A 25,892-nucleotide genomic window follows, 5' to 3' on the forward strand; every position below is an offset into this window, starting at 1 on the left:
TTCTACAAATACATTAAGGACAAAGGGTAACTAGGGAGGCAACTGGGCTCCTTAAAGATCAGCAAGGCTGCCTATGCATGGAGCCGCAGGAGTGGAAGGGATACAAAATGACTATTTGGCATCAGTGTTTACTGTGGAGGAGGATATCGAAAATATTGACCTTGGGGAAATAAATAGCGACATCTTGAAAAATGTCCATATTACAGAGGTAGTGGTGCTGGGCGTCTTAAAATGCACAAAGGTGGAGAAATCCCCAGGACTTAATCAACTGTACCCCACAACTCCATGGAAAGTTACGGAAGTGATTGCTAGACCCCTTGCTGAGACATTTGTATCATTGATAGCCACAGGTGAGGTGCCGGAAGACTGGAGGTTGGCTAATGTGGTGCCACTATTTAGGATAAGGAAAGGCCAGGGAACTAGAGACAGTGAGCCTAACCTTGGTGGTGGGCAAGTTGTTGGAGAGAATCGTGAGGGTCAGGATTTACATGTATTTGGAAAGGCAAGGACTGATTAGGGATAGTCAACATGGCTTTGTGTGTGGGAAATTGTGTCTCACGAGCTTAATTTTTTTGAAGAAGTAACAAAGAAGATTGATAAGAGCAGACTGGTGGACATGATCCATATGGGGGAGAGATAATGAGAACTGCAGATGCTGGAGAATCCAAGATAACAAAGTGTGTAGCTGGATGAACACAGCAGGCCAAGCAGCATCTCAGGAGCACAAAAGCTGACGTTTTGGGCCTAGACCCTTCATCAGAGAGGCTCTCTGATGAAGGGTCTAGGCCCGAAACGCCAGCTTTTGTGCTCCTGAGATGCTGCTTGGCCTGCTGTGTTCATCCAGCTACACACTTTGTTACCATGATCCATATGGGCTTCAGTAAGGCATTCAACAAGATTCCGCATGGTAGACTGGTAATCAAGATTAGATCACATGGGATATGGGGAGAACTAGATATTTGGATACAGAATTGGCTTGAAAGTAGGAGACAGAGGGTGGTGGTGAAGGGTTGTTTTTCAGACTGGAGACCTGTGACCAGTGGTGTGCCACAAGGACTGATGTTGGGTTCACTGCTTTTTGTCATCTGTATTAATGATTTGGATGTGAATATAGGAGGTATGGTTAGTAAGTTTGCAGATAACAGCAAAATACGTGGCGTAGTGGGCAGCAAAGAAGGTTGCCTCAGAGGACAACGGCACCTTGGTCAGATGAGTCAGTGGTCCGAGGAATAGCAGAGGGAGTTAAATTTAGATAAATGCGAAGTGCTGCATTTTGGAAAGACAAATCAGGGCAGGATTTATATATTTCATGATAAGGTCTTGGGGAGTGTTGCTGAGCAAAGAGACCTTGGAGTGCAGGTTTATAGTTCCTTGAAAGTAGAGTCACAGGTAGACAGGATAATGAGGAAGGCATCTGATATGCTTACCTTTATTGGTCAGTGCATTGAGTATAGGAGTTGGGAGGGCTGCAGCTGTACAGAACATTCATTCAGCCACTTTTAGAACGCTGCATGCAATTCCGGTCTCCCTGCTATAGGGAGGATGTTGTGAAACTTGAAAATGTTCAGAAAAGATGTACAAGGATGTTGCCAGGATCGGAGGGTTTGAGCTATAGGGAGAGGCTGAATAGGCTCAGGCTATTTTCCCTGGAGTGTCGGAGGCTGAAGGATGACCTTAATGAAGTTAAAAAATCATGAGGGACATAGATAGGGTGAATAGCAAGGTCTTTTCCCCATGGTAGCAGGATCCAGAACTAGAAGGCGTAGGTCCAAGGTGAGAGGGGAAAGATTTAAAAAGGACCTAAGGAACAATCTTTTCATGGACAGGGTGGTGTATGGAATGGGCTGCCAAAGGGAGTGGTGGAGACTTACAATTATGACATTGGAAAGGTATCAGGATTGGTATATAAATAGGAAGGGTTTAGAAGGATATAGGCCAAGTGCTGGCAAATGGAACTAATTTATTTAGGATATCTGGTCAGCATGGATGAGTTGGACTGAAGGGTGTGTTTCTATGCCTGCCACACAGCTCTCTGATTCGATGAATCTAAGTAATCACTTTCATTTAAATAACACCTCCTTAATATGTCTCAAACCGTGCTGCCACTGATAGAGTCATAGAAAGGTAGAGCATGGAAACAAACTCTTCTGTCCAAGTTGTCCATGCCGAGCAGGTATCCTAAATTAATCTAGTCCCATTTGCCAGCATTTGATATTTGTTATTAATTGCAATTTTACACAGATGCATGCAGCAACACAATTTTCACCAGGTCAGATTACCTGTCAGTGTTGGGAATATGGTATGAAGGGCACAGGGTATGCATTAAAGCCCAGAAAGTGCAAGTAGCTGCAGATAAGAAACTGGTCCATGTAGAAGGCATTCTCAGCATTGCTGCATGTGACATAGTTCTGGCCCATACCTCTCCTTGCTAAGGTGATCACCTGAGCCATCTGTTGCATTATCTGGAGATTAAAAATGGACTGTGTTCTCAGATACATGATGCACAAGCTTCTAGATAGAGGAGCAGAAAACTTACCCAAAATCACCCTCTTCCTGATGGCTACAGTTACACTGAGTTGTACAGAGGCATTCAATGTGCATTCACCAAGCTGAGATTCTGCCTATCTTTGATGTTACAAAAGATGGATCTGGTCACATTGTTACAGAATACTCCAATACCATGCCATACCGCCTGTCCTTTATGGAGACATTTATGAAAAAAAATCTGTTGACTAAAAGCCCGCAAGGCAGTGGTCAGCACAAAGTCCTAGCGACCAGGTGGAAAGCAGAAGGGCAGGTCTTGCCAGTGAGTTCCCTAAGCAGATTGTCAAAGTCATTTAGGATTTGGCAGAACTTGCAGAAAAGCATCAAGATACAGTTTGCTTGCCAGTTGAAAAAGAAAGACCTTTTTTGCAACATACTTCCTACGGTCCTAGAATCTCAACCTCTCCTCACGTTGCCCTTGAGATGGCTTTAGAAAGGCCACTGTGGCCGTTGTCTACTTCCTTTTGGAATGTGTTTTTACAAAGAAAGTCTGGAAGATGATGCAGTGATTTTTTGATCAGGTTTATCCAGGGCAGTTCCGTGATACAGGCCTCAATGCACAATGAGCAGTTTCCAGGGATGCAGACCAAGCAACTGTGGTTATGGGACCATCAACTTGATGAAAAACTGCTGTTGGTCTGTTGGAAACTATCAGTCTTCCAGTGCAAACAGCTTTCTTTAATTGAATACTGCACATTGGCTAGGGGATATTCTAAAGTTTGGAGTAGTTGCTGCAGCGGTGAAATGGGGAAAGGTTGCTTTCTTAAGGTCCTTCAGCCATAGTATACCATTGTTCAAGAAACTGTTGAGCCTCTCAGTCTATATGCCAGACATGGAATGAACATGATGAGTATCAATATTTTATTGAGGCATTTTAAAGCAGAGTGTGTGAGGAAAATTTTATTTCTGTTACACTTTCTAAAATGTTGAACTTGAGATGTCTTGCCCTTAGGATACGTGGTTGACATGGAAAGCATGTTGTAAGTAGAAATGCAGTTGCAATTGTATGGAGATAGCCAAGAATGAAACATGATATATGGTGGGAAGTTTAACTTTGTTCCTGTTTTCATTTGGAAATTGTTTGTAAGGTACTTTTAATATTTAATAAATAAATACTGGAACAAAAACAAAGTTGCTGGTAAAGCTCAGCAGGTCTGGTAGCATCTGCGAAAGTAAGAAAAACAGAGTTAATATTTTCGGGTCTGGTTCTGAGGAAGGTTCACTGGACCTGAAATATTAACTCTGTGTTTTCCTTCACAAATGCTGCTAGGCCTGCTGAGCGTTTCCAGCAATGTCTGTTTTGTTTCCTGGTTTACACCATCCGCATTTGGTTTTTAATAAATGATAAAACTTGGGGGATAAATTTACAACGATAAAACTAATAACTGTCATACCCAGTAAAGCAATATCATATTCATATCTTCAAACACTGACTGTATTCCTGCGAAAACTTCTGAAACTATCTTTATCCAAAAAAAAGGACAGGCTCAAGGTGCTTAAGATGGTACTCAACAGTCAAGTGATTTTTGCTTAGTCAACAGCAAATCTTAAGCCTTCAATATGTTCTAATCGAATAATCCAGAATGTGGTCAGCCCATTCAATTTGGCGATGTGGGCATCACTGTCATTTATTGCCTATCCTTGCTTGCCCTCAAGAATGTGGCTGAGGGCTGCCTTCTTAAACTACTGCAGTCCATTTAAAGTGGACATATCAGGATAAATGTTATCTGTGGAATGTACAGTTTGTAGACCCTTAGGGATCTCATCTCCAAGATCAATGCTTCACCAAGAAGAGCTGAAAAGATCAGTTAACCACCACTGTGTGCAAACAACCCACTATCTTCTTTTATAAAACATTGGCTTTTTTAAGCTTTAAGCCATTCTGGATAGACAATGGCCATTGATCATGTGTCTGAAACTTGCCTCTAATTCTGAAATCCTTTATTATTCTAAGGTAGAAGACATCAAAAAGAGACAATGGCTACGGAAAAAGCGTGTTTTAACTTTGCCTTTTAACGGTGCTGGAGGTTGTAAAGTCTTTATAAAAGCTCAGAGCCTGATTTCTGTAAAGAAATGCATGTGGTCATCCTGCAGAATAAGGATCATACTTACTCAGGACTAAAGAAATCTATGCATGGAGTTTTTTTTAATGTGAGGAGCTGTTGCACTATGGCTACCATTCAGTTCTAGTTGACCAGGAGCTTTGTCTCCTCTTAACTGGATCTCCATATGAAAATCACCACTCCCCCCCAACATCACTTTTTAACACCACATCAATGAGGTCACCCAGTTGCCGCAGCTAGAATGCAGAATTTCAAGGAGAGTTATACAGAGACTGTAGAGATCGATATCACAGACGATCTGGCAAGACAGCTTTCATTTTCCAGTGACTCCAAGCAGTGTGGGCATCAAAAACCATTAGCACAACCATAAAGCTGTAGCTTTACATGTGTATTGTTGTTCCAAATGCAATCCACTCCAGCAAGACATGAAAGAGAACAGCAAGAAGTTCTTTGAAGGCATTTAGCCTCTCGCTAAGGTTCTTCTTTCCTCAGTTAACTCACCAGATTTTCAAAAGACCAGGAACAACAGTTGCAAGTAGAATGTGCTAAAATAAAGACCATTTATGGCCACTCATACATTGAAATTGATGAAACATTTGCCATGGCATTATCTCATTTTAAGTGAACTCTAAGTCATTTGTGAAATATTTTTCTGATAACTGTATGAAACAGATTAACCCAGGAAATTACATACGCTTTTTAAACAAATTCTGGAGGTCAATGCAATTTTGTGTGTGTGTCATGTGTCATAATACAGACTGTGAATTATATACATACAGGCTTTGACATATTCAATTATAGGATGCAATTTAGTTCACATTTGTTAGGAGAACTGTCATCTGTCAAAGAGGGCCAAGAATTACATATGGAGCAGCTATGAAACTCATAAATCATGGGTATCAATATCAGGGACTGGTAAAATGTCAGATCATTAACATATTGCAGTTAAGTAAAACCCACAACTTCAAAGCTAGCATTTTCCACTATTAGAATCTCAGTATTTTATCTTGCAAGGATAATTTGCAGTGTACATTTCTAAAAGCACTTAACAAACACACAAGAGCCCCTGTTTCAATGGCCTCAGTTAACATATGAGGCTTTATCTATGTATCTGAGAACATCCCATTCTATTTTAATTTGTGGAAGAGAGCATCTCTCAAAATGAAACCTTGCAGCTTTGATGAAGGATATAAACAGCAAGATTAACCTATCATTTTCTCTCTTTCAGTTAATGGACTGAGATTCTCAGATATATCCACATCAACAATACAACTGCCTATTTCCGCTTCCATAAAAATCAACTGACTCCATCTCTGCATCAACTCAGCCATTGCTGAAAAACTGATCCACATTTCTTTACGCTTGTAGTGACTGTAATGAGGTCAGCCAGAAGGACCTGATAGAATGAGCGCCCTGACTGGGGCTATTAATCTGGTCCAGTTAGGGAGCTCTGGCTGACAGGAGTGTCAGGCATTCTGTTCACTCTGAGACGTGACTCTGAGTGAGCTGGATCAGTGTCAAGGACTCTCCATGTTTAAATAAAGGGTAACTTGGTGATGGCATACCAGCCTCTGTGGAGTCATTTCGCGCTCCCCTAGGCTGCCTTTCCACATGTTCTGTGAACTTAAGGTCATCTAAAACCCAATTTCCCCGAGTCTTGACTGGCTCAAGTTCTGTTCACCCATCACTGCTGTCATTGATCTATATACTGTTGTCTCCTCAAGCACACTTAAACTTTAACATTTTAACTTCTGCTTTCAATTCTCTTCACAGTGTCACTTATCTGTATCTCTGTAATGGTGTCTAGTCTCATAACCTTCCAAGTTATCTATACTCCTTTAATATTGGCCTCTTCCTACTTGTGAATTTAATTGTTCCGTCAATTGTAGCCATGCTTTCAGTTGACAAGGCTTTAAAATTTCCAATTCTCTCTCTAAACCTTTCAGCCTATTTATTCTCTTTCTTCCTTTAAGAATATCTTTACAATCCAGCTTCATTTCCAGATCCTTGATCAAATTGATAGAACCTATATGGCTCAATGTCAAACTTTGTTTTGTAATGCTTCTATGAGGTATCATATGACCTCTAATTAAATTAAAAAGTGCTATGTTAGAAAGGGTTATTTTTGTTTTTGTTGTCTGTCCTGCTGTGCACTAATTTTCTTTTTATATCTGCTTTCCAGCATCATCAGTAAATGAGCAATGAGAAATATCATATTATGCCTTTGCTATTCAGCAACTGACATCTCTACCTGTTACTTGTCGTTTTTTGCTTCACAAATTTAAATCACTGTTTAGAAAGGTCACTGGTCTGAATCTAACAGTTGCATTCCCAACAGTGCCACTGCATTGAATAGCTAACTCAGGATGTGCCAAGGATCAAGCTGAGATCTTTGTGGTCGTTAAAGATCAATGTTACACATGGTTATCTATCTCTCCATAATGCTGTTTGGACATAATGATGGAAGATTTGAATGTTTTCTTATTTATTCACAGAGGCAGGCAATGCTTGCCGCATTTATTGTTCATCCCTAATTGAGCAGAGGACAGTTCAGAGTCAACCACATTGCTGTGTGTCTGGAGTCACATGTAGTAGGGTAACATCAGTAAAGTTCTTCCCTAAAGAACTTGTTGGGATTTTTCCAACAATTGGCGACAGTTTCACGGTCATTTCTAGAGTCTTAATTCAATACAAAAATCTGCAATTTAAATTCTACCATCTGCAATGGCAGGATTCAAACCCAAGTCTCCTAGATTAATAGACTAGCAATAATATCCCTAGGCCATCACCGCCACATATATAGCAAATGAAATGCACATTTTGTCAATTCATTGGGAACAGGTAAGTGGCATCGGTTAAAAAAAACCTTTGCTGCAGCCCAAATTTAACTCCAAATGGGTTTTGGAAGTAAGTAGTAAGGTGAGTTTGAAAATATATTCTCTGCATTGGCAATGAGAGCAGACTACTTTAATGCCAGAGTTTCATCCATGTGATGGTCTGATCTCCTTCAGAGATCGTGGGAAATCACTGAAGTTCAGAGGCTGCATACGAATATGTGGGTAAGGTATTTTCGTCAAGACCACATTTGTAGGAAACAGTCTCTGCCAGTGTTCTAGAGATGGTAGGAACTGCCAATGCTGGAGAATCTGAGATAACAAGGTGTGAAGCTAGATGAACGCAGCAGGCCAAGCAGCATCAGAGGAGCAGGAAAGCTGACGTTTCGAGTCTCGAACCTTCTTCAGAAATTCTTTTTCAAAAGACTCTGGAGGACGCCCAGGATGGACATGTCACCCAGGGAGTGGGAGGGGGAGTTAAAATGGTTCGCGACCAGAAGGTGTTGTCATTTGTCGTGAACAGAATGAAGATGCTCTACAAAATGGTCTCTGAGTCTCTGCTTGGTCTCGCCAACGTACAGGAGGCCACATCGGGAGCAGCGGATACAGAAGACCAAGTTGACAGACATATAGATGAACCTCTCCTCCAATGACACCACCCGGAAACTGTAGGAGCAGCACCTCATATTCTGCCTCGGGAGCTTGCAGCCTGATGTCTCAAACATGGGATTCACCAGTTTTAAAATCTCCCCAACCCTCAGCCTCATCCCACGTCCAACCTCCCTCTCATCCCCGCCTCCTTGACCTGACACAATTCGTCCATCTTCTCTCCCACCTATCGACCCCTCCCATCCCACTGACCAGTCCCCACCACTCCCTACCTGCACTCACCCATCACATCCCACCTACCTTCGCCTGCCCCATTGTCCGCTTTCTATTTATTTCCCAGCTCCCTTACCCCTCTCTATTTCTGCAGAAGATTCCCAACCTGAAACATCAACTTTCGTGCTCCTCTGATGCTGCCTGGCCTGTTGAGTTCCTCCAGCTCCACACTGAAATATCTCCGACCACAGCATCTGCAGTTCTAGCTACCAAGCAGATTTCAGTGACATTACTGGGATGCGACATTCAAATGTAGACAAAAACCTGCTGCTTTTGATCTGGTCTCCTTGATACTTTCCCAAGAGAGCTGGTTGAAATTACGAATAATGAAATCTTGATGGCTTTACCCTATTCTGCATGGTATAACAAGAAAAATATTGGTTTTGAAGTTAGACATAAGCTATATTTAAGACACTTTAAATCCCAAAATTTTGTATTTGTAAGAACTGTGTTAAATAGGATGTGATGCTGAAAAGACTTGGACAGGAGTGAAAAGGTAGAAAGGAAAAGGTGAAGTCATGAGAATAAAATAATCTTTTTTGAAGGGATTACTCAACTTGTTTGCTTTTTGCACCATTTCCTGAGTAGCCCGTGAAGCATTTTTAGTTTTCCATGTGAATCCATGTAGTCTATTTGCTTCAAGGACCAATCTTTAACAGTCATTCTATGAGTCTATGACCTTGCCTACTCCAAATTTTCAACTTGTGTTTTCTGGTATTTAAATCTATAATCAACTTTCTAAATGCCCTCATTAATGTTGATAATTTCCCTAAAGCCAATGAAGATTTTTCTTTTTGACACTATATCCCCAATTTCTTCATTACATGAATTTCTGATAACCGCTATTAATTAATTCACTCACTCTTCATAAAATAAATTTGATACATATAAAATTACTAATATTGTCATGTTAGCATTTCACCAAAATTGAATCAATTATACTGTAAGTCACTTTGTAGCTCTCCTGATATACCAAGTTATTGCTTTTCTTGGTAACATTCATCATCTTTACGAACAGTGACATAATTGTCTATTATATAGCCACTTTGAATTTGGAATCTGTCACTAATAACATGCACTTTTTCTTCATTATTTCTTTATTATATCCTCTTGTTCCATAATTATTCTTCATTAGCTGATAATGCAATACGCCATCATTGTGCACCGGAATAGTATTTTGTCTATATACTATTAAATATTATTAATGGATGCTTTGCGAATAAGCTTCATGGATAAACCAAGAAAAGTTAATCTCATTATCTTGCTTTGATCGTCTGTCTTTACTGCTCATACTTGCAAGTCCAAAAGATGTCCTTGTTCTGCTGCAAACTCCAATAAGTTGTTTCCATAGTAAGTGACTGTCCTGTTTATGTATGTTGTACAATATACAAAGCTTGAACCATCATTTGAATAACAGTCTGCCATGTCCGCAACAGTTTGTATTAGATATTAATGTAGAAATTTCTTCAAGCTATTATTAGATAGGATTTTGTTTTGTAACTAGTTTCTTCAAACCATTGATGTGTATTTTGGTAATTGAAGAAAAGTTTGAACTTTATTCCTGGATTTCCAAATTTTTGGATGTAAGCAGCTTCTTTTGCTAACAATGAACTTTACGGCTGGAGTTACTTTGAACAACGCTAATCATCAGGAGTGAGCATATCAATATCGGTATCCTTGAAGTATGACCTCTGTGCCCAGTAACAGTCACTCTTACGTTTTATAACCTTCAATTTTTTTGCTCCATCAGCAATAACTTGTACATGATTTTGATGTTCAATGCACAATTGTGTCCCCAAAATATTCCAGAGGCATAAAACCATGGCCACCAAATCAGGAGATATTAGGACAGCAAATGACACTCATGGAAAGAAAAATCTGAATGCTTTGTGGCTTGGAGGGGTACGTTCAAGTGGTGATGTTTCTACATACCTGCTGATGTTCTAGGTGCTAAATATTGCAAAGGTCGGAAGGTGCATCTTGTAGAAGGTACACAATGATGTCACTTTGTATCTGTGGTGCAGGGCAGAATGTTGCAGGTGGTGGATCAGGTCTCAATCAAATGGCCTGCTTTGTCCTAGATGGTGTCAAACTTGAGTGTTGTTGGAGGCAACTGGAAAATATTCTATCACACTCTAGACTTTGGCTTTGGAGAGTTTGGAAATGAGTTAGTCACTGTAGAATTCCCAAATTCTGACATGATCTAGTAGCCACAGTATTTATCTGGTTGATCGTGAAAAATGTCTGGGCATTCTGGGCAAATGCCTGGAATGCTGATAATGAGGGACTCAATGGTAATACCCTTGAATGTCAAAGAAACATGGTCATTGTCTGGTACTTGCGCGATGCAAATGTTGCTTCATACTAATTACTCCAAGCCTGGAAATTTTCAAGATCTTATTGGAAACAAATAGACTCCTTCACAACCTAATTAATCATAAGTAATGTGAATGTTGTGCAATTATCAATAAATATCCACCTTTTCATTTAGCGAGGGAAGATAATTTCTGAAGCACTAGAAAGTTGGGCCTCGAACTACCCTTAGGGACTAATGCTAAAACGATTAATCTTCCACAATCACATCTATCTTCCTTTGTGTCAGGTACGACTCCAGTACTGCTCCAGGGCTCCTAGTTTCTACTCTTGATTAATGCTGTCTTGTTGTCAAGGATAGTCACCCTCAACAAAGCTGTTGAGTTCAGCTTTTTTGCCCATGTTTGTACAAGACTATGATGACGTCAGCAACTGAGGTGCCATTGCAGAACCTAAAGTGAGTGTGAGTGTATCAAACAGCAGATTATTGCTGAGTAAGTGTCATGTGATAGCACTTTCAATGCCACTTTCCATCATATTGCTGATGATTGGCAATAGACCAAAGGGGGGTGGCAATATACTGGGTTAGAATTGTCCATAATTTTATGAAGACGACTTGCCTGTACAATTTTCCATATTGCCAGCCATGTGCTGGTATAGGTTCTGACTAAAGCCATAGCTAATTCTAGAGCACAAATCATCAGTACTATTGCCAAAATGTTGTCAGGGCCCAGTCTTTGCAGTAACCAGTGCCTTCAACCAGTTCTTCACAGCCAATGGAGAGAATCACACTGGCTGAAAACTATGAGGCTGGTTAACTCATCTGGAGGTCAAGATGGTTAATCCACTCAGGACTTCTGATTGAAGATGGTCGCAAATACTTCAACTTTATTGTCACATTGATGTGCTGGGCTCCCCAGTTGTGGAAGATGGGGTATTTGATTAATCTTCTCCTCCTGTTAGTTGTTCAATTGTCACCACCATTTATAACCAGAAATGCAGGTCTGCAAAACTTGGATATGATCCATTAATTTTGGAATTGCTTCACCCTGTCCATTATATGCAGATTCTGCTGTTTGGCACATAAGTGGCCCTGTATTGCAGCTTCACTAAGATTGATGCCTTATTTTTAGGTATGCAAGTACATCTGATCCCACACTTGACATGTTCCACTACAATCTTCAATGAACATCAGGGTTGATTCTGGCTTGATAATAATGTTAGAGTTTGGAGGTGTGCCAGATCATGAGTTTACAGATTGTATTTGGAAACAGTTCTGCTGATGCTGACAGTTCACACTGCCTCACGGATGTCCAGTTTTGACTTGCCAAATCTTTTCAAAATCAAGTTTATTCTGCTTCGTCTAAAATTTACTTGAAACTTGCAGCCTGTATATAGTGCTTAGCATGAAGTTCTACTTCCAATCAACCCAGTCTTTTAAAATGTATCTCGACTCTCTGTCCCCCCGAATGATTACAATTGAAATTGTCTGAAATGTAATTTTGTTCTTGGCCTCACACCTTACTGTATTCAGTGTGCTTGGCATTCCTCAACAAACCGTGTCCAATACCAGGCTGCTATACACTAATGCACCCTTCTGAGATGTGCAGGAGTTGGGGTGTTCATCCCAGTGTCTCCTCTCCTCATTATCTCCAATCTAATGGTCTTGCAGAATGCATTGTTCATACATTGAAATGCATGATCATGAAATACAAAGCAATTTAGTCATGTCACAGTCATGTTAATCCCACAAGCTACTCCTCAGGGCAATGGCCCACTCTCATCAGCAGTCTTCACATCTGAAATACTCAGCTATCTCACATTCTTCTCCTCCAACATGTACATAATGCATTGTAGAAAAGAAGGCAGAAAATGATACACCAGATTGATCAATGAATGTGTAGACTGTTATTCCAACCTAAAACTGACCAAATCATCAGAGTTCAAGATTTTCATATCGGCTTTTAGAAAAATACTATAATGTGGTATCCAGCCCAGGTAGTAAGATGTCATCACAAATAATGGTCAAATCTTAAGATGAAAAGACAACGCATCCAAATTGTATCAAGGCAAACATCTATCATAAAAGAGGATGAAGCTGATACTGGAAGTATCATACCTGACTCAACCATACGTCCATAACGCATGAGACAGATCGTCTGTACTGGCAAATTAAACACCTAACTGGTCTGGCCAACATACGAATCCAACTCTTGAGTGAAGTTACACAGCTGAGTTGTGATAATTACAGTCATAGTCATAAAGCTGTACAGCACGGAAACAGACCCTTTGTTCCAGCTCGTCCACGCTGGCCAGATATTCTAAATAAATCTAGCCCCATTTGCCAGTATCCCTCTAAACCCTTTCTATGCATGTACACATCCTTTCTTAGGATGCCTTTTTTAGGGCAATAGTTGTACCTGCTCCCACCACTTCCTCCGGCAGCTCATTCCATACATGCACCACCTTCTGTGCGATGAAGTTACCCTCTAGATTCCTTTTAAATCTTTCCCCTCTCACCTTAAACCTATGCCCTGTAGTTCTGGCCTCCCCCACCCCAGGTAAAAGCCTTGTCAATTCACCCTATCCATGCCCTTCATGATTTTAGAAACTTTGTGTTGTACATGCACCAGAGTGTTGCCTTAATGTAGACAGATAATGTATCAATCTGCATCTTTGTCTCTACTTATCAGAACAGGTATTTCTTCCATGGCTACAAGGGAGTTGTTTGCACAGATTTCAAGAAGTTACAATACATCTAAGACAGCCAGATGATGTCATTACGTGTGACACTCTAATATTAAAGAGTTCTCCATTTTACTCTCAGTCATTTAGTTGGACAGTCAATTATGTACGTAAAGTATAGCAATCTAAGAATGCACGTAACCCAGACTATATATTTAAGACTAAGGTGTCACATCTTAGTTGACATGATGAGTTGTTATTAAACTTCTAAATATCTATCTCAATATTGACCCAACTCTCTGTGTTATATGTCACATAGACTAACATAGAAAAACGTCTGCAAAGATAACAGATTTCCTTTCCCAACAGGACATCAGCGAATACGTGGCTTTCTACAACATTAATGACAGTTTAATGATAATTATTACTGAGACCAGCTCTCAATCCAGATTGTTATTAGTTGGGTTTAAATTTCAATAGTTGTCATGGGACTTGAACTCATGCGTTAGCACCAGTCCAGTAACATTAACAATACACTTCCATCTCCCCACCTTCGGTGTTGATCCATTATTGTGTTTGGGTCAAAATCTCTTCTGATGCCATATAACTTGCAGCTGGCAAAGAAGGTGAGACAATGCGAGATTCTCAAGCCAGTTAGGGATTAGCAATAAATGCTGCCTTAACCAGTGATGTCCATATCCTATAAAAGAACTTAAAAGTACTGGATGAATATTGTGATTTGTAAATTTCCTTCCGTTTCACAATGGAAATCATTCATATTGCATTAGATCTAGTTTCAGTTACAGCCTAAATGTGGCAGTGCAATACCATGTATAGTTCAGTTTTCTCTTCTAAAAACAACATTCCTGCCATTAAAATAGCTCGAACTGTTGACTAAAATGGATGTAATGCATCAGACTTGTTGCTTGCCAGGGTACTGTTCCAGGTTAGTAACATCAGTCTATTGAGTTACCAGATGAAGGTTTCGAAGTATTTCAGGCGCTCAGGGCAAGACATAAAGTTCATAAGCATCTAGATTTTTAAAAAATACAAAATATACACCTCAATTTTAGCTTGTGGCAGTAATCAGACAGACAGAAACCTGGTTTTGCAGAAAGTTACCCTGAACTTAGCAGATTTTATTATCCAGACTACACTGGCCAGGTTCCAGTCATTTTCCTGTCCTGAGCAGATTAAAAATCAGGATTAGTGAGGAGATGTTAGCTGAAGTAAGATGAAATGTACAGAAGGGTAGGCATGCTACAAAGAATATCCTTGATACTCAAATTGTTTTATGGTTAACATTTATAGAAGTTTAGACCTACTCAGGCCGAGGGATGCTGGCAGTGGGTTAGGAACTGAAGATTTTGGAGCCGGCTTTCCCAACTGTTGCTGTTGGAGCCATGACATTAGCATTGTCCTTCTGGGTTTCCCATCCAGTTGCATTAGGTGAACAGGTTGATAGATAGTTGAAGGCCCATAATATATACTTGTCCATTACAGAACTGTTAGACGAGAGAGAGAGAGAGGTGCAATGATAGTTGGATGCCTGTGGTCTCATTTCTGAGGCATCCCTTAAAGTCATAGTGCAATCTATAAGGGTTCGCAGAGGAACACTGACATCACCGGGCAGGAAGAAGCTGCTACTGTTTGGAACCAAGCAGGCAAGGCCCAGGAAGTCGGCAGAAGTTTGGCATGTTTCGCACAGATACAGTCCCTCATCTCATCAGAGAAGGAAAAATAAATGGAAGGAAGCCAAGGTGTTGCCAGTGGATACTGGTGCATTCTGAGAAAACACTGTCACAATACTAATGGGTACCTTCCATCAGTTTAAATACACGCTTCATGGTGAGGATTCCGTGGAAGATGACATTGTGAGCCACACATCAGCTGCAAGTGCTGAAGTCAGGGACCCTTTGAGAGGCTGAAGAATATTCGAAGTTCTTCTCAGCTGGGTGTACATGGATGGAAAGGATTATTCTGGAGTAACCATACAAAATTCGAGATATTTGACTAGTATTTCCAAAGAAATGCGAGACATTGGAGAGAAAGTGAAGGACAGCATTTCTAATGTGAGTGACAATGTCACAAGGCTTTGTACTAACGTTCACTTTCAGGGAAAGATTGGCAACTAGAACTGAATATCACACACAACAGTGAAGCAAGTGCATGCTGACCTGCATCAATGGCTTGTACACCTAGGGTTGAACTTAATTATCCCTCTATACACAATCTTGGAGCCATACAAGTGCCATAAAATGATGAGGAAAGATGGAATGAAATGTCCATTGACTCCCTAATGACATGGGACTTTATCACTGCTGGACAGGGTGCAGGATAGACTTCTGGACTAGAAGCCAATTGAAATACAAGTCCTCTCCCACTGCCTTTTGCATTTTTCTTATGGGTACTGGGCATCTTGCCATATGGGGATACCACCCACTAAAACCTACCTGTGAGCTGGTATGATGTGAGGGGGGTGAGAGGAGTTTTCCTGATCAGACACTCAAGTGACCAGGGAGGGGTCATCCAATAACAAGGCCAACCTTATGGCGATAACCTTCTTAACCTCACCAATTCCACCTGTCACTCAATGTGCCTGATTAATACTAGTTTATCCCGAATCCACTTACCTTGTGGGAAAGTGTTGTCCATTTATTGACAGCTGCGGTCCCAGCAACGGCCCCTGTTCCAGCTGGCACTGTTGAATCTGTAGAGCTGCCAGCCATTGAAACAGCCAAGTGCCAAGAAAATATAACTGCGAGTCCTCCAATGAGTGTCACTGGGTCACAGTGACCTGGCATCCGGAGTCCTGCAACGCCATGAGATTCAGTCCTCAGTTTGCTGGGTGAAACAACATGGAGAGAAACTTGTCTTTGGCAGTTTAGTGACAAATTAAAATGCAGCGAACAACAAAAGCAGAAATTGCTGGAAAAGCTCAGCAGGTCTTTTGTGGAGAGAAATTGACATTCCGGGTTGAGTGACCTTTCCTCATGCAAGTTCCCTCCAAGCCTTGGCGAGCAGGGATATGTGGATGGGCTGCAAGAGAGAAGATGAAGCACAGCACTTTGAAGTGAGACTGCTAAAGGAGGTTCCATTTCTCCTGCTTTTCCCAACACCCCCAGCTATATTCCCACATACTGATTACTATCCTGATCGCCAAGGCTGCCCCATGCATGGGTAGTCTTTGTCAGGACTCTAATGAGCCTCAAAACCAAGAGAAGGTTAGTCAGGAGTATTCTGATATCAAAATAGGGGAATGAACAACTGACTGCTACCTCCGCTGAGCTAAAAGAGTGAATCCACATAAGGTTAATGAGAAGAAACGGAAAATACAATTGACAGTTTGAAAAAACACCATAACGCACCATAAACTGTATTTCAAGTCTGTATCACTCTTCTTCCTTCTGTTCCCTTGTGCCTGCCAGGAAGCCATCAAGATTGAGGCAAGAGAATTGAATAATGGAGGGATTTTTGTCTGGAAATATTCTAATGTTTTGTGAGAAGGGGCAGTACATGCAGCTGATTGAGCTGTGTGATATACTTGCACAGGTTAACTGAATTTTAATTGAGAGAGAAGATTACGGACTGCAACATTGATCTCACCAGGGTCCTCCTCCTTTGAAAATATGCAAGAATCATTATCTGCTCCTCCTAAATTCTCCGCTGTGCTATTCCATTCATGGCACAGCGATCACTACTACTTCAGATACCGTGCAGGTGCATACTGAAGAACCTATTGAGATCTTGTGAAGGTACCAGAAACAAAGCTGCAGCAACCCAATTGCCTCCTCTGTCATCACTCTTCTGGTCTTGTGACTTTGGTTGTACCTTTCCTGGCCTTCAGTTCAAGGGCTCTCACAGGTGTCATCAGCCATTTCCTTGCTGGTAGCTGTGGTCTCCAAGAAGTCATGCCTGGTTTGTTTAGAGCTGGGAAGGTGTGTTAGAAATGTGACTGGCAGCGAATGAAGGTGTCAAGCCAGCTGCTAGGCCAGTTTGCAAGGACATGCTTGTTAACTTCGCTGCAATTACATACCAACTAAACATTACTAGAGTGACATCTGGTTCGAAGAATTCTCCTGGAGGATCGGAGTAGGCCCTGAATGTCACAGTTGCTTTCTCTGACTGCCACTTTCTGTGCAAACCCAGCTTGCAGTAAATCCCAGTGGTTTTCTCTTTCAGATTGCTTTCATCAATAGCAAATTGGATGCAAGTGGTAGCCCTGGCAAACACTGCTACCTAGGGGGATGCACTTGTGTCCAGCTGATTGTGAAATTCCACGGCTGTCACCATCTGATTCCTGGAGGGAGCCAAAGGTGAAGAAACTCAGAGCTGTGGTGGACACGGACAGTCAACGGCAATACCTGCTACTTTCGGAAGGCAGTCGTGTAACTGCTGATATCTGCAGTGTATTGGAGTCTGCCAACAAAATTGGAGCTTGCCGTGACACCACTATTCCTCAGTCATGTGCAGAAAACTGATCCAATGTCTGAGGTCCCTGTGATGGACTGAACCTTCTTCAACCAGTACTAACGAATTGAATACAGGAGGCAGAGTCAGGGACAAGGGACTACTTAAACCAGAAATCCATGCTTCCCAGGTTCCCGGGAGATTAGGCACTGTAGCGGTCGGGGGTTGGGGGGTGGTGGTTTCACTGATCAAGTAGGGTCTTCCACAACCTGTCTGCAGCTCCTTACTCAATGGCTACATAGCAGCCAAGAAATCGGGACCTTGAAAGGGTCTCAAATATTTTACGAAATGGCTCATTTTGGAGCAGAGTAACGTCCATGCTATAGCCAGGAAATGCTGATTGATTTGAGTAAGGCAGCAGAGGATAAATTCAGACTATGTGAGCTACCTAAGTTGACTGAGGAAAAAAATAAAAGAGGCTCCTGACATAAGATTTACGTTCCCCTACCAAAGTGGTTGAAGGTGCACTGGGAATGTGGGGACTATTAAAATGTCATGTGCAGCTTGCCTGTTACCTTTCTGTATGTCCCCAGCCTTTCTCCAGAAGGTGGTGGTGGCATTGGGCAGACTCTAAGTCTTTGGCTCTATTGAGGCCTTTAAATCACCAATCACTCGCCATTTAAATGCCTCATCCTACCCATAACTTTTTCCCTGTGGAACTGGCTCTTGCGCTGCACTGGTAGCGCCCCTGTCTCTGAGCCAGGAGGGCCAGATTCGCATCCCACCTGCTCCAGTAGAGTGACATAACATCTATTAACAAGTTGATTAGAAAATATTTATTTTGCCCATTGACAGAGGAGGCCAAAGCTGGATAGCCTGGCAGCTTTTATTAATTAGACTGGTGTCTTTACTTTCAAGCCTATGCCCATTAGAAGCACCCCCTCAAGATCATGCCTCTGTCTCAGGCCAGGATTCCATACAGCCTCACCCACTTTGTTGGCACCTGCCAGTTATGCCCTGCCGATTCCCCAGACTTCCCTTTAGTCCAGCTTCTGCTACCCTGACTTGTTCAGCTTGTGACTGTAGTCCAACAGTGGCCACCACCCCAACCTCGCTCCACTGGGCCTACACAATGGCTGGCTAATCACATGGAGATGGAAGTCTCACGCTGAACCAATTAAGTGTAAAATGGTTCAGTCTCAACTGGCCTGTACATGGGTGGGACCATGTTCAACGTCTTAGTGGAGGGTGTAGGCAGCAGGGAGCATAATGTCCTGTAAAGTCCAGTCTCAAAATTGCCAATTGGCCTCTGCCCAAGGATAGGTAATCAGAATGGTCCACTGAATAATAAAGAAAGAATGTGCCTGAAATATTATAGTCAAAGTCAAAGGAAAAGGGGTGAAATTGGAAAACAACAAGAACAACAATAAATGCTTGCAAATACAATCCTACCACTGTTACTGAGTCTTAAACCAGGGCCAGTGAACGTGTTGCCAAAAAGGATTCATTTGCAGGAGATTTTAGTCACCACTTAATTTTGTAAATTGAAAAGATGCACTACTTTTATAATCCAGGCTAAATTGCGGCAATATAATTCAGCAGAAGTACATTGAACAACAATGTCCTACGGCACGTAGCATTATGCTTATCTAATCCTAAGAGACCAGCTAATGCCCTAACAACTGCTGCCTTGACGGACTTTTATCCAATGCTTGCATCAAATACAAATGGGATCTGAGAGTAAATATCATAGAAAGATTAAAAAAAAACAGTACCATTAACACAGTGGAAAGAATAATCTTTCAAAAATAAGTGAAATAAGTCAGAGGTAATACTGGCTGGAGAAGAAACAATTGTTTAGAGCTTTCACATGCATTGGTTTATCTTCAAACGTGTATAATTGATAGGAAGGATTCAGATGGCACAGCAGGACTGTTGCTACCTCTGCACCAGGAGATCCAGGTTGAGGTCCTACTTACTCCAGAGGCTTGCAATAGCATCTCTGAACAGTTTAGGAATGTTAAAAACCAAAGTAAATGGGTCGGATATCTGAGATAACAAGGTGCAGAGCTGGATGAACACAGCAGGCTGAGCGGCATCAGAGGAGCTGGATGCTGCTTGGCCTGCTGTGTTCATCCAACTCTGCACCTTGTTATCTCAGAATTTCCAGCATCGGCAGTTCCTGCTATCTCTGGTAGGATACCTTCCAACTCCAATTCCTCTCCCTCACCTTTGGTCGTCTGCATTGCCCTTAAGTCAGAAAACATTGGCGAGTTAGTAGTGGTGGTTAATTGATGAAAAATTACGCTGGGTGATTTGTTGATGGGGAAAAAAGAAGTTCAGTTGTGTGTAAGAGCATTCTGGATATAAAGAAAAAAATGAAAAATTGAAGGACCCCTTTCAACTCCATTTTGATTTTGGTTCCTCCTACTCCCTCACTTTTGATGGCCTACACTGCTCTGAATGGATGTTGCACTTAAATTAACCAAATGGACAACACTGGCAATTCACTGTCAGTGGTTAATGGATGAAAAAATTGCTACAGGTGATCTGGTGGCAGAAAAAAAAAGTGTAACAGCACTTCTGCATATATCAAAAAAACAACTAGTAGGATGCCAATCTATGAAAATTTCTAAGGCTGAACAATCTCAGATTCATAGAAAGTATAATACAGAAAGAATTGCTTACATGAAAAAAATCCTAATTTTCCATGTAGGACTAACTGAAGCTAACCAGTGAAACTAAATTTTCATAGCCTCTCAAACATTTTCATAGTTTTTAATGCACCTCTCTTAATTTTCTCTGATTCACAGAAGGTAATTGTTAATATCTAATTTGTCATTGGAACTGTATTTTCTCATCCCTTGCATCATCCTCACCAATCGATGTTGTGCTGTTCCAAGGCTTCAACATGCTTCCTGTAATGGGATGGCCAAACTCCAGCTGTGGCCTGATCAATGGCTTGTGCAGATTCATCATTAGCTTTTTGCTTTCTATTCAATTCTGAGAATCATACTATTTAAGAATTGTTTGCATCTTCAGTCCTGTTGTAAAAGATTACACATCAAGATCTCTATTATTTAGCAGCCATTGTTTTTCCTACTGTTTAACTATTTCTCTTTTTCCAAACTGTCATGCTTCACACGATCCACATTGAACTGTTTTACATATCTCTCCAGGTACCTAATTTGTTAATGCTCTCCTACTGTTTCTCACATTTTTCCACACAGTTGTTATTCCACTATGTTATTTTCTGTATCCCATGTTCAGGTTCTTCGTTTACTTGGAAGAAGAGGTCACTGGACAGATTGCTGAGGTGTGATTAGCTATGGTCGCTGATTCAAGTAAATGCTAAGACTCCTGTTCTGTTTTCCATTCTTCAGCTATCCTCCTACCTCTACTGCTATTTTAACTTGAATATAATACGTGAGCATTTTTTAACTCAACAATCTGACCAAAATTTTTTTCTCTTAATTTTCTTTTATAATGGTAGTAAAGCATGTCAGGGCATTGTTCTCAAATTGTTTGGATCCCCTCAATACTTCACCCAAGTAAAGATTACTGATGTCTGAAGATAAATAACAAGCACATGAAATCTACTTCAATGTGCCACGACCAAGCAAGAATTGTTCTTCTCTCAAGGACAGCATTATGCCTGTGAAACCTGCAGAACCATATGGGATTGAGTGATAAAAAGGCTCAGATCCAATGAAGGGATACCTATGTTCCATAGGACATATAATATCCTAAATAATAATACTATTTATTTGGATGAAAAACCATCTGCTCACTACCTATGACTTTGCATGTTCAGAATACATGCTGCTGCAGCTCACCTACTTCTGAAACCCTCAATGTTTTTGTTACCTATAGACATAATACTCCAATGCTCTCCTGGTCAGCCTTCCACATTGTGCGGTCTGCAAAGATATGGTCACGCAAAGCTCCATTATCCACATCTTAATTCAGATCAAACCCAGTTCATCCTTCACCCCAGGGATGCCTGACCTACCCTGGCTCCTAGACTGGTTACACTTCAACTGTAAAGTTCTCATCCTTGTTTTCGAATCCCTCAAACACAACATGAAGCCCAAGGTCAACCGATGATTTTTACTGATGAGCCCTAGGGAATGGAATCATAGCACTGCATCCTCATTTTTTTTCCTCAACTATCCTTGAGAAATTCTGGTACACTGAACCATGGCTAGCTATTATCCTCTGTAGTGTTGTGGAATTGAGGATTTAGCCTTCTTTCCAGAATCATGCCTTGTTTTATTTATGGAGGGCCTGAGTTCACACAGCTTCTGTGCTGGCTGCCTCCTACTTTTCAATTCATTGAAATGACAACGTGGACCTTGCCTGATGACTGGTCAAAACATAGGCCCCGAGCTCTTGTTGGCCAGTGGGACAGGTTCAGGCAGTTTACTGCAGGCAGCTTCTCAACTGAAACCTGCAGCCTAGTCCTTTGATTAAGGACCTTACCAGAGGCCCAGAAGCCTCAGCAGTATCACTGGGAGAACTGGGCCCTGAAAGCCCTCTTCAAACGTACAGCAAGAAGGCAGTATAAAGCGAGGCACCTTTAAGTAGCAACATGAATTCTCAGCAACAACATATTCCTTCCCAGCAAGTTGGCTACAGTTAGGTGAAGGTAATAGGTCAAAGACATATCAAAATGCTCCATAGCCTTATATCTTGGAATTTCACATTTCAATACAAACTCCAGTCTGCTGTCTTTCCTTCCTAGCCAGCTTCCTTCCATGGGGACAACCAGCCTTTTTTCTTTCTCATGAGCATTAGTAGGTTTTCAGCTAGCTATTGCTAGGGATAACTTCACCTTCACTCTGGTTACCATCACTCTTGGAAAAGTTGCAAGTCTGCTGTAGTTGGAACCAAACTCAAGTGGATAAAGAAAGTACTCTGGAGCTTTTAGTACTATATTTTAAGCAAATCAATCAGATAGTTGATGAGAGCACGGTCACAGCTTCAAACTGATCCAAATATTGATCCTATGCAATGACAACTTCACGTTGCAGCCAGAGGCCTGAAACCATAAACTTGTACCCTACAAATCACACATGCAAACAGTTAATCATGGATATGTTAATAAAATGTGAGGCTGGATGAACACAGCAGGCCCAGCAGCATCTCAGGAGCACAATGAACGGTCCAGGCCCGAAACGTCAGCTTTCGTGCTCCTGAGATGCTGCTGGGCCTGCTGTGTTCATCCAGCCTCACATTTTATTATCTTGGATTCTCCAGCATCTGCAGTTCCCATTATCACTCATGGACGTGTTACGTGTTTTCTCAGTGACATCAAGCTTCAAAGAGGTAATAAATGGAAAGGAGCACGCAGTGGCAGTCTAATGACATCAGCAAGAGAAATGCAGGATAAGGGTGGTGCTAGCACTGTTCCAAACTCCTGTCACTGTGCATGGTTAAGGTGTCACCATTTTCAAATGAAAAGATCTCCCATAATGGTTTCAAGTGCAGTTGCCAAGCCAATTACCAGACGCGCTAAGCATGAACTAGTGTATCAGCTCACAACATTATCTTGGCTGCCTCTGAGTCTTTTCAATGCCTGAGGAAGCAACTGAGAATTGCCCACCAATATATAAAAAGTAGAGCCACTGTAGCTGAGCAAGGATATTTGGAAAATATGTGTCTGTAACTTCATTGCTCACTGTAAATTCCATCCATTAAGGTACTGTCTAATGTGCAAAGTTTTGTGCCAGGATTGGGCTTCAGATGTTAGGCATACCCACAACCTGTACGACTTTGTGAAATGTTGCTGGCAATTTTTATGCATGTAGCCTCTTCTTCCTACTTTATAACAGCAACTATGCTTCAAGAGTACTGAATTAGTTGTAAATTGTTTGAAATGCCCAGGATTTGTGAAAATTACTAAATAAATGCAAGTTTCTCTTTTTAATGTAAAAAATGTGTAAAGCTACTCCACAGGACCAGCATCAAACATATTTTGACACTCAACTACATAAGGAGATATCGGTGTGGAAGACCTAAACTGTTGCTTGGAGAAGTAGGTTTCAGTGGATAGTGAGGCAGAGATCTGGAGAGAATTCCAGAGCTTAGGTCCTTAACAGCTACAACCACCAATGCTGATGAAAATAAGGAAATGCAAGGTTCAGAACTGCAGGAGCACAGAATTCTCAAGAGGGGGTGGAGTTAGTTACAGAAATAATATTGAGCTGGACAAGGTGAATGAGCCATTTGAATACAAGAAAGAGAACTTTTAAATGTAGGATTTGTCAGTTCAGGAGGCAGTGTAGTTCAGCAAGCAATGAGATGACAGGTGAATCAGTCTTGGTTTAAACTAGGACATAGGAAACTGAGCTTTGATTGAGCTTAAATTTACAAAGTGTAGAATGTAGAAGGCTGGAGAGGAGAACATTAAAAGAATCAAATCTAGAGGTAGCAAAGGCAAAGAGCGATAGGAGACTTAAGGCAGTACCTACTGCAAACATGCAATATCATGATAGGTGGTGGGCAGATTTGGCAACAGATTTAGCAAAATTTGGAGTATCATCTGGTAGAACGTAGGAGCTGTAAAGCAAAGTTCTATATGGGCTTCCCACAAGGTAAATGTTGTCTTAACCTTAATAGTAGAAAACTAAAATCAACTGTCCTTCACAGCAGCTAAGTACAGCCACGGGTTAGAAAGTTCTATGTTTAAAAGCAAAACTTATAAGTATGAGAAAGAAAACTACAAAGCTAAATCAGTTTCTGAAGATGACAAAAGAATCAAGTTCTCCCTTTACTATGATGAATGTAGCAGATTAAACCCAACATAATTGATTTATTTCAGCTCCAGATTTCAGTGGAATATGCACTTCATTAGGAATTTCAGTGTATTAAATTAACTGTACATGAATTCTTCTGCTTTGTACTTTCATTCTGTGAAATTTCTCAATGTAGAGCAGCCCAATTAAAAATTTGCAGCTTCATTTGTGGTGATTTTTATTCTTTGAACCCAGTATTGAACCTTTTTAAATTGCAGTTGGATGAAGCATGCATTTATCTCTGCTTAACAGTGCAATTATTGCAAAAATTAAAGTAGACACAGTAATATTAAATGTGCTGCAATATTGATGCATTCGCAGTCAAGAAATTGTGATGCATTAGGTCAATGCAGTCTCTCAAAAGAGTCCCTCAATATTTCATTCTTTTATGCATACCTTTCTATACAGCATTTCAGGATCAATGAGCTTTTACTTAGCATGGTCTACAGACAGTCTTTTCTCGATGTTGCGCTTTACATCATTGTGAAAGTTACAATTATTTAAAAATAAACTCTCAGTATTTGAAGACTTTTTTTAAAATAGTAGTTCATTCTCTTCTGCCAAAGATATAAGGGAGAAATGCATTGCTTTCTGTTCACTGCACCACTAACTCCAGGAAGATCTGTTTTCACCCCCAATCTATGTTGAATAGTTGAATAATTTGTCAGTCCTCACTAAGCTCAAACATGAAAATAGGTAACAAGAAAGATGTGCCAATCAGCTGCCATTAAATGTGGAATATTAATCCATCAGGATTTAATATCTTAGGGAAAGGAGAAAGGAAAATTTGGGGCAGAGAGGTCGTGAGTCAGGACTGAACAAAGAAGTGCTGTTGTCAAGTTAGCTGTGTTTGGCAAATTGTTTCCCCTTAATTTCTTGATTTTTTAAAAAAAATTCTGAACTAAACTTAATCAATTCTTGTATTCCTGTTTCCAAGGGGTCGTTCACATCAAATTTGCAGACAAAGAGCTGTCTATTTTATCCATGTGATCCTCATTCATAGGTTCATAGATCTAGTTTAGATTTTGACTTCTGAAAAAATGTTTGAGTTAATGGTAACTGAGTAGCAAAACCTTATCCTATGTGCAAGAGTTTAACTTTCTACCTTCAGTTTACCCATCAGTTACATTGAGAACTAAAAATGTGACTGCCACTTCAAAGGAATCAAAGTCCACATTTTATATACATTTAAGAGTAGTTGTTATTATTTGAATGTATAGACCAGAAACTACCTTGTGAAAAATGACTTGACATGTTAATCATAATCATTTGAAAGTGCATTTATGTAACCTTTCACTCTGCAGTTTGTTTCTGAACAGGGTAAATAATGTTCTGGACTTACACAGTCATTGAGGTATTTAGAC

The 25,892-nt window shown here is 40.8% G+C and overlaps 1 protein-coding gene across 1 annotated transcript in view; it reads right to left on the bottom strand.

Moving 5' to 3' along the window:
- The window catches only part of negr1 (neuronal growth regulator 1), a 470,416-nt gene that overhangs the window by 154,269 nt on the left and 290,255 nt on the right, over nucleotides 1-25,892 (bottom strand). The gene's annotated exons all lie outside the window — the stretch shown is intronic.

This window comes from Stegostoma tigrinum, chromosome 8 (assembly GCF_030684315.1).
Source record: "Stegostoma tigrinum isolate sSteTig4 chromosome 8, sSteTig4.hap1, whole genome shotgun sequence".
NCBI classification, from domain to species: domain Eukaryota; kingdom Metazoa; phylum Chordata; class Chondrichthyes; order Orectolobiformes; family Stegostomatidae; genus Stegostoma; species Stegostoma tigrinum.